The following is a 13,894-nucleotide window of genomic DNA, read 5'->3' as shown; positions in this document are numbered from 1 at the left end:
CCTGCTCCGGTCTCTCACCATCAGTGGACCGATGGACAGGATCAGGGGACTGTCTGGCACAGAACCTCAGTCAGTGGAAGAGTGGATAAGACCATGGCCACGATTCCCAGAATGCCACGCGCCTCTCTACACAAGTTATTTGTGTAGTTGGTCCTGTCTTTTGGTAGTATAATTAGTTCTGCCCTCGTCGTGATGTTTCTCTATTGATAGCTATTCTCCTATTTTGTTACGTCGTTATTTTTGCTTGTTATTATTTTTGCTTGTTATTATTATGTAATATAGTTTATTACTGCGCTGCGATAAAAAGAGCGGTTACTTGAGCAGCAAAAACGATACTCAGATTCCTCCGCGACTTCGCTACTATAGCCTATGCACAACGCGGGGAGAAATTTGAGCGTCTGAGTAATAAAACCCTAATTGCTCTGCATAGAATTAGTATAAAAGTGCAGTTTTTATTTTTAGCCATGCCTTGCTAAGCCCTAATCTAACGACTGACAGACCATATCAGTGTGTAGCCAAACACGTTAAATGACATCCACTGTGATAACATCAGCGTGAAACGGTTAAATGGTGGCGGAGAGTCTCGCGCGTTCGTCTTCTTGCTCAGTGGCCTTTCACGCGCCTGGGTTGCCACCTGCTGGTGCGTCACCAACACCTTAGCCAATCAGAGGAACCGCGCCGGGACGAGGAGCGCTCTCGTGCGCTCCAGGACATTCCACTGGTGTGGCAGTTTGTCCGCGCGACTGCACGGGGAGCCGACCTGCGCACACCGGGGGCGCGGAGAGCGCGAGGCTACCGCGCGCTCCTCTGGAGAGACTCCGCAGTCACGTAGCGAGACGAGGCGCTGCGCTCTCGGGTGGAGGCGCCGCGCGTCTGTGGAGACTGAGCAAGTTCGGACACTGCGCGCGTGACCTCGAACGGATGTGAAGTCCTCTCGTGCACTTTGCGAAGGTAAGATGATGTTTATCTCACAGTGTCCAGAAAAGTGGGACGTGATTGTTGGAACATCTGGACGCTTCATTCTCTTGTGTTGGTCTTTGTCGAAACTTCACGTGTGCCGCTGTGTGGGTGTGCAGATGTCTCGTGTTGGGGAGTGTGTGTTGGGGAGTGTGTGTATAGTTCTGCTGTAAAACACGAGATACATTTTGATCATCTTTTAAAATGCGACATGCTTCACATCCTGTTGCGTATAAATCTCCTTAAACTTCACCAAGTTAACGCGCTGCTCGTGATATTTGGGGAAAAATTAGCGCCACTTAAATCTTCAGGCACTACACCAGTTTTCATTGATTGATTTCGTTTCGCACTAAATTCTTAATGATTATTAATGATGGATTCTTGCCGTTTTAATAAGAGAACTGCTCTGCGTCTGTGTGTGTGTGTGGGGGGGGGGGGGTACAGGAATGTTCCGAAATAGAGGAGCACGAACCTGCTCAGGTTGTGTTGAGCAAAAACGCGGAGATTTGACACCATTATTTTTAAAATACAAAGACATTTCATTCATTCTTGGGAGTCGGTTTGCCGTGAATGAGACACGAGTGTGTGTGTGTTTAAAAACAAACTGGTTTTGTTTTGTTGCTCTTACTGTGATCGGTGTGACCGGTGATATCTTTTTATTTTTTGCTCGACATCAGGATAATTTAATTCCGTGTCCCAGGGCCCGATCCACGTAACTGTACTCACTAGAATAGTGATGCCCGACATTAGCGCTGATTCCAGACCTGTGTTACCTGAGAACTGTTTCTCCGTTGTCCTGACGCTGTACTTGCTAAAGTGCTTGAGTTCGTGTGTTGTATGGTTCATTTGAAGCAGCCTGCGATCACAGACAGATGAAGGCACTGAGACACAGTAGGTGATGAAGTGTTGCGCCTGCTGTGTGATGTATGAAGACTTATCTGCCTCTAATGTTCATTCGATTGTGGGCATCCTTCTGTTGAGAGAGATGGAGAGGGCACACAGAAGGGGGATGAGAGAGAGAGAGGGAGAGAGAGAGGGGGGGGGAGAGAGAGAGAGAGAGAGAGAGAGAGAGAGAGAGAGAGAGAGAGAGAGGGGAAACATTGAGGTTTCTAGGAGATGCCAGAAATGCACATTACACACCTTCCTTCTCCATCTCCCTCTCCATCTCTCCCTCCATCTCTTTCTCCACCTCTCTTTACCTCTCTCCATCTCTCTCTCTCTCCTACACACACACACACACACACACACACACACACACACACACACACACACACACACACACACACACACACACACACACACACACACACACACTCTCTCTTTCTGGTCTTACTTTCTCATCTCACATGCCTTAAGCCACATTATAGCCTTCTGAATCACCCCAATAAACTTGGCTAACCTGCTGACAATATAATAAGCCCACCATGTTTTGAAATCTCTGTAGATTGTGGTAAACGTATGACCCTGTTTATCTGAGTGAACTTGTTAGGGTCATGAGGTCGGTGTGTAAGTTCTGGACACAGCCTGTTCCCACCACAGCAGTCTGTACACTGATATTCTCTCTGCTACTTTACCATGTGCATAGCTTTGCCAGAAAACACATGTGTGAAAGAATTTAATAAACATTTTAATTGGTCAGCGAAAACAGGTGATGATGGTTGGGATTATGTGGGTGGGACATGATTGTAGGTTGTTTAAGTGGGTGGGGCATTATTGCTGGCTGCTATTTATGTGGGCGGAGTAATCTCACAGGCTGCTGTTTATGTGGGCGAGAATCATCACAGGCTGCTTTTTGCAATCTGCCATTTAGAGTTAAATCTTCTGAACTGGAATACAGCTAGATAGTTACTGAACTGAAATATCCAATCCACATGGTTTGAATTTCATTTTCCCACTATGAAACACACACACACACACACACACACACACACACACACACACACACACACACACACACACACACACACACACTTGCTATTGGTTCGGCTACATGTGGAGGTGAGGCTGTAGTGAACCCTCCCTTCTCACACGTGGAGCTCTTCCCACAGCCCTGGGGAGCTGAACCCGTGGATTCAGACGCATTACACATCAGTGCCTCACCAGGTGAGAATGCACGTTAGCTAATGATCTGCTGGCTAATGAGATAATACGTGTTAATTGGGGAAGCATCATAGCCATGCTGGTTCCTGCCATCCAGACACAGTAACGGGTATGGATTTGTGCTGTCTTAACCCTCCTGTCGTGTTCGGGTCAAATCTGACCGATTTACAACTTAAACCACTCATAAATATTGTGTTTTACATCTGATTGCTGCAAGGCCTTATGCCATCCTCCACACTATGCACTGGAACATATAAAAGTGATGATCATCTTTTTCATTGAATTTTGAGTGTTTTAAACCAACGTTTTACATCTGTGTTGTTGCCGGTCAAGCGTGACCATCACAGCAAGTGAATGGGTATTCAGAATATATTCATCTATGAGACAGAAAACATCCCCATACACACTCACACCTACACACACCTACACACACACCTACACACACAGACACACACACACACAGACACACACCTACACACACAGACACACACACACCCACAGACACACACCTACACACACACACACACACACACTCGCTCTCTCACACACACACACGCACACCTATACAGACACCTAAACACACACACACCTACACACACACACCTAAACACTCACAGACACCCACACACACACACACCTATACACACAGACACTCACTCGCTCACTCACTCGCTCACACACACACACCTACACACACACAGACACACACTCAGACACACACATATACAGACACACCTACACACACACCTACACACACAGACACACACACACGTTATGCCTATGTTTGCAAGGGCCCTCTGATCTGAGTGTGACATGCCACTCATGTGCATGAATTCACACACACACACACACACACACACACACACACACACACACACACACACACACCTACACACACATATACACACACCTACAGACACAGACACACACACACATGTTATGCCTATGTTTGCAAGGCACACTCTGATCTGAGTGTGATGAATTCACACACACACACACAGACACACACACAGACACCCACAGACACACACACATGTTATGCCTATGTTTGCAAGGCACACTCTGATCTGAGTGTGATGAATTCACACACACACACGCACACACACACACTCACTCACACACCTACACACACCTACACACACACCTAAACACACACAGACACACACACACCTAAACACACACAGACACACACACACTCACTCACTCACACACACACCTACACACACAGACACACCTACAGACACAGACACACACACGTTATGCCTATGTTTGCAAGGCACAATCTGATCTGAGTGTGACATGCCACTCATGTGCATGAATTCACATGCGCGCGTGCACACACACACACACACACACACACAGACACACACACACACTCTCACTCACTCACACACCTACACACACACCTAAACACACACAGACACACACACACCTAAACACACACAGACACGCACACACACACACACACTCACACACACACACACACACACACACCTACACACACAGACACACACACACACACACACACACACACACACAGACACACCTACACACACACCTACAGACACACACACGTTATGCCTATGTTTGCAAGGTGGTGAAAAAATTTTTTGTGTGTTAAAACAGACCGGTCTCTGAAGACCGGGAACACTAAAGTAAAAAACATGAGGTCAACAAAACCGAAGGGTTAAACCATCATCGTTTGTAGTGAGGGGTTGTCTTGGGAACTGTGTGTGTGTGTGGTCATAAATACACCTCAGTAGCTGTATTTTTGTAATGAGTTTGTATAGTCTGTCCTCTAGAGGATAATGTGTTCAGGGGCCTTTGGTACTTAGGGTTTGGCGTGAGTCCAGTGAGCTGGAGTTGGGAGCTCTTCCTGCTGTTGGCTAGGACGCGTTCTCAGGACACGTTCTCAGGACACGTTCTTAGGACACACTCTTAGGTGTACCTGACATTCTCTGTAGCGTCATACCTCTTATAAATGACGGCACGTTTCCCGGCACACGTCCTCACGTTTCCTGACACACACCCTCACGTTTCCTGACACACACCCTCATGTTTCCTGGCACACGTCCTCACGTTTCCTAGCACACGTCCTCACGTTTCCTAGCACACACCCTCACGTTTCCTGACACACACCCTCACGTTTCCTGGCACACGTCCTCACGTTTCCTGGCAAACACCCTCACGTGACCTGGCAAACACACTCGTTTTCCCATCACACGTCCTCCCGTTTCCCATCATTGTCACGTTTCCCGGCACATGTCCTCACACCGAAGAGTCGTTTATGGAGACGGCTGCGTGTGCTTCAGTGATTTTCCCTGCACACATTCACGTCATGCGGCTCCTCGCTCTAGAAAAGCCAGGCTGTCATGCGCTGGATCATGCGGACTCTCCCTGCTGGATGCTTTAGATTCCGTGAGGACGTCAGCTCTCTGGAAAATGTTCCGGTTGAGTCAAGCATGCCGGCAAACGCTTGTGTGCGACGTCTTCTCTATCTCAGAATGTGCTGCCTCGCTTTAATGTGTTCCATATGCACAGGAAACCCTCTTTAAATACCTGGTTTATTTTCACACCTGTTTGATTTCTTGTTTTTTTATTTATTTTGTTTTGTTTTTCTGCTGCTGTGCCATCTGAGAGTCCAGAGGAAGTGCTTACGCTTGGTGAGACCTGTCTGAGGCCTGCCTGAGACCTGCCTGAGACCTGTTTAATGCTCTCACATTTGAAGTGCTGATGTTTGGTGAGACCTGTCTGAAACCTGATATGATCACATTTGGTGAGATCTGTCTGCAGAAAAAAACAGAGGTTTACAAAAGTAGAGTACTGCATCTTAAACAGATGATCAAACAGATGATCATGGGGCAAAATGTGTGCTTCAAAGCCACTAAGATCAGCTCTTCACAAAGTATACACACACATATAAACCATCAAATATTTCCTTACTGGAGACACATGGTTTTTCAGTAGTGTCGTGGTGTTTTTGATTGATGTATAACACTAGTGATGTCACATGATGCTTGGCCATCAACACATGGTGACCTGCACGTCTTACTGCACAGTGCAGAAAGCAACTGGAGTGTGTGGGGTGGGTGTGTGTGAGGAGGGTGTGAAGTGTGTGAGGAGGGTGTGTGTGTGTGTGTGTGTGTGTGTGAGGAGGGAGTGGAGTGTGTGAGGAGGGTGTGTGTTAGGACAATGTATAGTGTGAGGAGAGTGTGGAGTGTGAGGAGGGTGTATAGTGTGTGAGGAGGGTGTGTGAGGAGGGAGTGGAGAGTGTGAGGAGGGTGTGTGTGTGTGTGAGGAGGGAGAGGAGAGTGTGGAGTGTGAGGAGGGTGTATAGTGTGTGAGGAGGGTGTGAGGAGGGAGTGGAGAGTGTGAGGAGAGTGTGAGGAGGGTGTATAGTGTGTGAGGAGGGTGTGAGGAGGGAGTGGAGAGTGTGAGGAGAGTGTGGAGTGTGAGGTGGGTGTATAGTGTGTGAGGAGGGTGTATAGTGTGTGAGGAGGGAGTGGAGAGTGTGAGGAGAGTGTGAGGTGGGTGTATAGTGTGTGAGGAGGGTGTGTGAGGAGGGAGTGGAGAGTGTGAGGAGGGTGTGTGTGTGAGGAGGGAGAGGAGAGTGTGGAGTGTGAGGAGGGTGTATAGTGTGTGTGAGGAGGGTGTGTGAGGAGGGAGTGGAGAGTGTGAGGAGGGTGTGTGTGTGAGGAGGGAGAGGAGAGTGTGGAGTGTGAGGAGGGTGTATAGTGTGTGAGGAGGGTGTGTGAGGATGGAGTGGAGAGTGTGAGGAGAGTGTGAGGAGGGTGTATAGTGTGTGAGGAGGGTGTGTGAGGAGGGAGTGGAGAGTGTGAGGAAGAAGGCCTTCTTCACTCTGTCAGAGACTCTCTTCTCCTGGCAGTGTTGTATGGATGCTGCTTGGCTCTGTTTCTGCATCAGTGTCTTAATTCTGTTAGTGAACTGCCAGGTCAGATCAGACGTTAGAAGATTCCTGATTTGGAAGAGTCTGTGTTCGGATGAATTATGCGGCAGTTGGACGACCCTCTGTGCCCTGACCGTGAGCCTGGAGCCAGGACTGTTGGAGGACGCTCAGCTTTTCTTTTTCAAGACTCCGTCATGTCAGCACACTGTGTGTTTGTAGATGGCAGAAGGCCTGCAGAACCGAGCAGAGGGGATCACCTCAGTCACGGCGGAGGAAAATAGAAACGACTCGACTAATTGGCAGGCTAATTATTTCCTGCTCAGCCTTTCAAATGAGATGATATTCATGAATCTGATAGCGTGGTCTATTAAATTGCCTCCTCCACTTCTTCCTCATTGGACTAAATGTTTGGGGCTTTGATGCATAATGAGAAATTATTAAATCACATTGAGATTGTCTTTTTCTTTCCTTTCTTTCTCTATTTGGTTTAGATTTGCGTGTCTTTATTTGTTGGTTTGTTTCCAGAACTGTGGCATATTCTAAGGTCGCTCCATGGCTAAGTGGTCTGGTGGAGCCCTTCAGTTCATCATGGCATTCCTTCAATTCTCCACTTCCCTTGACCTTTGCTAATTAGATTCCTCCTCCAGTTCTTTTTCACACCTTTGCTGTGTTCTTGCAAATCCAGTGACTTGGGGAGCAGACAGGTGATGCTAATCAGGCCCTTCGATAGGAATGCCCAGATGTGTGTGTGTGTGTGTGTGTGTGTGTGTGTGTGTGTCTGGCAGCATATTAAAGCAGACTCTTCTTGAGGAACAGTAGGTAGAGACAATGATTCAGACATAATCCTCACACTCTTGCATAATCCCCCCTTCATTAAACGCTCCTCTGACAAATATAATCCTGATATAATCCAAGTGTACAGAGTGCATGACAGCAAAGGCCCAAGATAACTTCATACTGATAGATATATATATATATATATATATATATATATATATATATATATATATATATATATATATATATATATATATGTGTGTACTGATTGGTTTGCTTTTTTATTAATAAACAGACACAATAAGAAAGGAAATAAAGTAAATACATGACAAATTCAAAAATGTAGTTTTTAGTCGGACAAAAACAAAAAAAAGATTCAATTCTGTTTGTATTCAAATGGCCAATTTGGAAGGACGAACTGAAACACAAACACCTTTTGTGTTAATGAATGTCACCAGTCTTTGACAGGCACAGGTCTTATTTACACAGAGAAAAGGCCCATCAGTCAAGACTGTTTCATAGCCGTGGGTGTGCTGGGAACCTCGAGATGTGCTGTTAGAACCGTGGGTGCTTTGCCACGTGCCTTAGCAGCAGGTTTTCAGGAAAAAAAGCAGTTCATAGTCATTGCCTACTTGTCTTCGTAAAGACTTGCAAAATAATTTAAAATCATTGCTCTGTGGTGTTTTGCCCCCACTGCTTTGTGGTGTTTTGCCCCCATTGCTCTGTGGTGTTTTGCCCCCACTGCTCTGTGGTGTTTTGCCCCCACTGCTCTGTGGTGTTTTGCCCCCACTGCTCTGTGGTGTTTTGCCCCCACTGCTTTGTGGTGTTTTGCCCCCATTGCTCTGTGGTGTTTTGCCCCCACTGCTCTGTGGTGTTTTGCCCCCATTGCTCTGTGGTGTTTTGCCCCCACTGCTTTGTGGTGTTTTGCCCCCATTGCTCTGTGGTGTTTTGCCCCCACTGCTCTGTGGTGTTTTGCCCCCACTGCTCTGTGGTGTTTTGCCCCCACTGCTCTGTGGTGTTTTGCCCCCACTGCTCTGTGGTGTTTTGCCCCCACTGCTCTGTGGTGATTTGCCCCTGACTGGAGGCAGGCATGCAGGCTGAACAGGCCTCTTAAACCTAAACAAAATGTTCCTACATACATGTTTGTATTTACAAAAATATGAAATTGAATTACCGTTTTTTAAAATGTAATTATTATTTTTGTTTGCATGCCTGAAGGCAGAGCCGTCTCCATGACGTTCAGGGGACGTCTCACCCTGTTCTCGTCCATGACCATAAAGGGGACATCCCAGAACCCTCCAAAATACATGAAAGCCCTCACAAAGGTAGCCATTTAGCATAACAGGGTCACCAAAGAGGAAGACAATGTTTTATTCAGTGTTTTGAAATAATAAAACACCCATGAGGTTTGTTGAAATTGAAATGAGTTTTTTTGTCTTTTTACGGCTTGGGGAAATGTTTTGGGTAATGTCATCTAGCTATACAGCATGGAATTAAATGTTTTAACAGTTTATCTTGAAAAATTGAAAAGCTGTATAAGAATCCTAAAATGAGTTGTCTTGTGAGGACACTAACATATCCACCATGGCGTCTTCCTGTGGTCATGTGATCATGCAGGTCCGTAGCCAGGGGGGATCGAAGGGTCCCCCCCATCACAATGCTGGCTACGGGCCTGTCATGTGTGGTCATGTGATCCTGGTGTCTTTGTCCTCTTGTGATGGGAAAGTGTCAATTTAAAGATGAATTAATTAATCATGTAAAAATGGGTGAAACGTTCACTGCAATTAAACCTTTCTAAATAGCATAACGTGACCGACCCCATCCACTATGTCAAACCACAACTGTGTGTGTGTGTGTGTGTGTGTGTGTGTGTGTGTGTGTTGGTGTTCTCTGGGCTTTGGTCCTGGTCATGATATAGCTCAGAGACAGTCGATGTTTGTTCATGACGTAGCCTCACTGTTTACCTCACATTAATGTTGAAAACAAATTGTGCGATGTTGTGATTACATCCTATTTTGTTTTCGTTTCAAACCCAAATGGAAAACGGCAGAATTGCTTTTGCTATTCCAATGTTTTGCATGACAGTCCAAGCTGGAATAGTGATCACTGAGGTAGTGCTGTGTCTTTGAGACTGTGTTGTACTTACAGACAAACAAATGGGAAAGCTGTTTATTAACGTTGTAAACTTTACGTTAAAGAAGTGTTACTCTAGTGTCATATGGAGTTTAGCGCTTTCTTGCTGGATGATGCAGCTGCCATGGTTTCTGGATCTGTCCTGTGGCATCCTGTGGATCTCATTTGCATGTGCTTTCACCCTTTGGCCATCTCTGGCGTGACCCCGCCTCCCCAGACTCAGGAGACTCTCCTTAAAATTCCTCCCCTCCCATCAGTAGCACGACAGAGACTCCTCACCTTCTCACCCCTCGTCAGCCCCAGGGGGGTCCAACAGGATCAGTAGGTCCTACACACAGTTAATGTTTATTATTGGCTCATCGTGTAGATCTTTCTGTTCTATGAATGCAGATCATTTTATTCTTACTTATGTTCATGTGATCTTCACCTGTAGCCTCAGGCTATCAAGAGAAGGACCAGCTCCTCTAAACACTTCACTCAACACCCAGGTTTGTTCTCCAGGGTTTGTTCTGTTTAGTCTTGGTCTGCTCATTAGGGATGTGGAATCAAACCTCTGGAGGACTGCTTCAGAAAAAAAAATTAAAAAGCAAACCTTATCGAACTGAGCATTAGATTCATCAGAAATGAAATGAGTCAGAAATGAATAAACTTTTATCACCGTTACGTCATCTGTTCTACAGTCTGCTGTCAGTTCAGTTCTAGTTATTCATACTGTCAAGAAAAAGACCAAAATATAAATGATATTTAGTGTTTTACTATTTCATGTAAATGTTTATTGCCTCTTTATTGCACCATGCATCACCTCACATTTACCATGTCATGTTGATTGGATCTTTAATTTAGTTTTTCTCATTTGATCCATATCATGGGCTCTGCTGGCAATTGTGAAATTGCAACAATATGTAAAATGCGTAAATGTGTGTAGTGAGCAAACTGGATCTATGAGTATAGCAGTCACCACTAAACAGTCTCTCCCACTAGTGCAGTAAACAGTAAATGTTATGTCTCAGTTATGTCTCAGCAAACAGTGTAGCAGTAAACAGTGAACAGTGATCTGTGTCTCTCTGAAGAGCACACAATGAACAGGGAGGATGGAGTACTTGATTCATAAAACCTGATTGTTAGTGTGCTTTGCCACACAAATGTGCGACACAGTATTTAATTCATATTTATAAAGTCACTGTGGCGCTAATTACTGTTTAAATTCACCTGTGGTGAAAGCCAATCAAAATCGACATCTGCCAAATGCTGTAAATAGACCTATTTGACATGTAAATGAGGTCATGCATATTAAAGAGCCACGCCAAGAGACAGATGAACCTGGTCATGAGACCAGCGGTACGCAGAAAACTGCCAGTTGCTTAGCAAAAATAATAATAATGCATTTGTAACTTTAACCAAGACAAGAAGTGCGTGCTGCCCTGACTTGATGATTTCTGTAGTTCATCTAAATCTCCGTTTATAGTTTCATCATCTGCAGCACCCGAATTTCTTTTTGCAAAACCTCGGCACGCCGGGGTCTGTTTGGGTCTGCATTGTGTACTCGTACTGTTGTAAAGTTTGTCTGTATGCTTACTCCAAACAGACCGTACCTTATAAATAACCGTTTCAGTTTTCTAAAAGGCTTTATGAGCAGAACTTTGTCGATAACTTACATATGTTACCAAGCAATACCACAAATGATCAAAAGCCTGATAAGCATAATCACAACCTCCTGGAAGTGTGACCAGTGTGACCAGTGTGACCAGTGTGACCAGTGTGTGTCGTGAGCAGAGTTACCCTGAGCCGTCCTCTCACGCAGACTGTCAGCATGGTCGCACCACTGGACCAACCAAAGATTCAAAAATAACCAAAGCGGATGACCTCCCGCCCTCCATAGCTGATTACCAACTGGTAGCAGACAGCAGTCCTCCCAGATGTAATTAAGGGATGATAAATCCTGTTTAGTGGCATTGAGAGATGAAGAAGAAGCAAGGAAAGAGAGAGAGAAGCAGGCTCTCTGAGGCTAAAGAGCTAGAATGGGAGAGGGAGAAAGAGAAATAAAGAGGAAAGAGAGAGAGAGAGAGAAAGAGGAGTGAGAGAGAGCTCTGTATCTGAATCCAGGGCCCTGGATTTTGGTAACGTAACGTAAGCAGGTCCAGCCGTTCAGCTCATGCTGGCGCTGTTCATCTGTCATCTGCCAGCAGCTGTGGACACAAATTCAAGATCAAGTGGCAAATGTTCACCATTAAAAGCAGTTTCTAAATATAAGTTACAACCCTGGTGCTGTAAAGGGATTCAAGTGAGTGAGATCAGGGTTGGTGGGTTGAGGAGGCCCGGTAAGGCTAGCTGCTCGCACCAACACGCACACGTGCAATTCTTCACGTGTGCTGCCTCATGCAGCCTGGAGACAGCGCTGACGTGTTTGATTTGCACGGCGGGTGTAAGGTAGGTGTGTCTGAGGAATGGACACAGTAATCGGCATCTGAGTGAATATGGAACGAGGAAAACGGAGACAGGTGGAACGCAAGAGAGAGTGATGTCTTTAAATGTGAGTGAGTGATGTCTTTAAATGTGAGTGAGTGATGTCTTAAAGGGCAGTGCAGGAATCATCACTCAGAGATTGTCCAAAATCACAGACCCAGTAAACAATCACCCAGCAGGCGATATCATGAAACTATGAACCAGGAATTTTAAACCTCGAAAACAAAACACAAAGAAACATCAATCAAGATCCAGCAAAGACAAACAGGAATACACTGGGTTTAAAAACATAGAATTACAGGAGTTAATCAGCCAGGTGTGGACACAGAAGAGTGGAGGAGAGAAGCTTAGAGGGGCGGATACAAACAAACAAACACAAACAAAACCACGTGCTGGTGTCATGGGAACCGTCATACTGTGTTTGAATGAGAAAAACGAAAACAAAACCCCAAACAGAACTTTTCATTACACGTAGCTTCACAGATAGTTTGTCCAGTTGGGTGTACAGGGGTGAGTGTGGAGGTCAGCGTGTTTCAGCGTGAGAGCCCGCTGCTCTGGCTGCTCTGGCAGCTCTGGAAGTGGGAACAGGTGTGAGTGGATCTTCTCGCTCCAGCTCTGGTTAAGCTGGTGGTTTTAGCACCACGTGTCTCTCTGGATTCTCTCATCCGGATCACAGTGAAACGCACCAATATGAGCCGGACTCTTCCCAAAGTGCACCGTGTTCTTTCGTGAAGATGAGATGGAGCAGAACAGGTTGGTCCACATCTCACCGCCTCACGTGTCTTATTCTAAAGCTCATTCACATTTCATTTCAGGCTTGATTATTTTTGGGCCAGTGATGACCTTAGTTCAATAACAGCTCCTAGTTTTCCAGGTGACTCCAGTTCGACCTGGTGTCACGGGCAACGTTCATGTTAGTTCAGCTGGTTTATTAGGAGTAAAGGGTTTTGTTTACTCACTGTTTTCATAGCCCGTGTCTTTGTGATTTTTCTCCTAATCCACAAGACCAAAAGCCTTCAGATGAGGCGGTCTCAACCAGCTGTGCTGTGGGGCTTTGCAGGTTCTTACAGTCGGCTTGTGTGTTCTTGCTGGTTCTTGCGTGCTCTAACAGCTCGGAGGACCGAAGGGCCGTCATGACTGTGGAAGACGAGCAGTCAGCCGTGGGGCGAGGTGTGAGGACAGGGAAGGTCAGGGAGACGCCGCCGTCTCTCCCACACACCCGATCTTGTCCCTGCTAGGGTTAGAGAGGTCGTGGAGACAGACGCAGACACGGACATAGACACGGACGCAAAGGCGGACACGGAACCACAAGAGTCAGTGAATGCCGGGATGTGAGCGGGTCAAGTAAAGGTCGTAAGGGTAGTGAGGGGTCAGCCCATCAGTTTGTACACTGTCTGTCTCTTAGACAGATGCAAATCGTCCAGAACGTTGGGACATGTTTGCCCTAAAGGGCTTGGTGTGCAGACGTCACTGCAGTTCTGTGGGACTTGACTTGACACTGTGGATGCTGTCTGGAAGTTTCCCAACCTGCTCTGTAGGGACTCAAAGCAGGTTCAG

General features: G+C 46.1%; 1 protein-coding gene across 2 annotated transcripts in view; it reads left to right on the top strand.

Annotated features, from left to right (window-relative positions):
* Positions 1 to 582: 582 nt before the first annotated feature.
* chrm3a (cholinergic receptor, muscarinic 3a) overlaps positions 583 to 13,894 on the top strand; it is a 107,484-nt gene continuing 94,172 nt past the window's right edge. For both annotated transcript variants that reach the window (XR_013121794.1, XM_076977654.1), the window contains exon 1: positions 583 to 951. The gene's annotated coding sequence lies outside the window, so the exon portion shown is untranslated. The remainder of the gene's footprint in view (positions 952 to 13,894) is intronic.

The sequence above is a fragment of the Brachyhypopomus gauderio genome, chromosome 17 (assembly GCF_052324685.1).
Source record: "Brachyhypopomus gauderio isolate BG-103 chromosome 17, BGAUD_0.2, whole genome shotgun sequence".
NCBI classification, from domain to species: domain Eukaryota; kingdom Metazoa; phylum Chordata; class Actinopteri; order Gymnotiformes; family Hypopomidae; genus Brachyhypopomus; species Brachyhypopomus gauderio.
The sequence above is the reverse complement of the archived record's forward strand: the minus strand, read 5'-3'. Positions and strand labels throughout refer to the sequence as shown.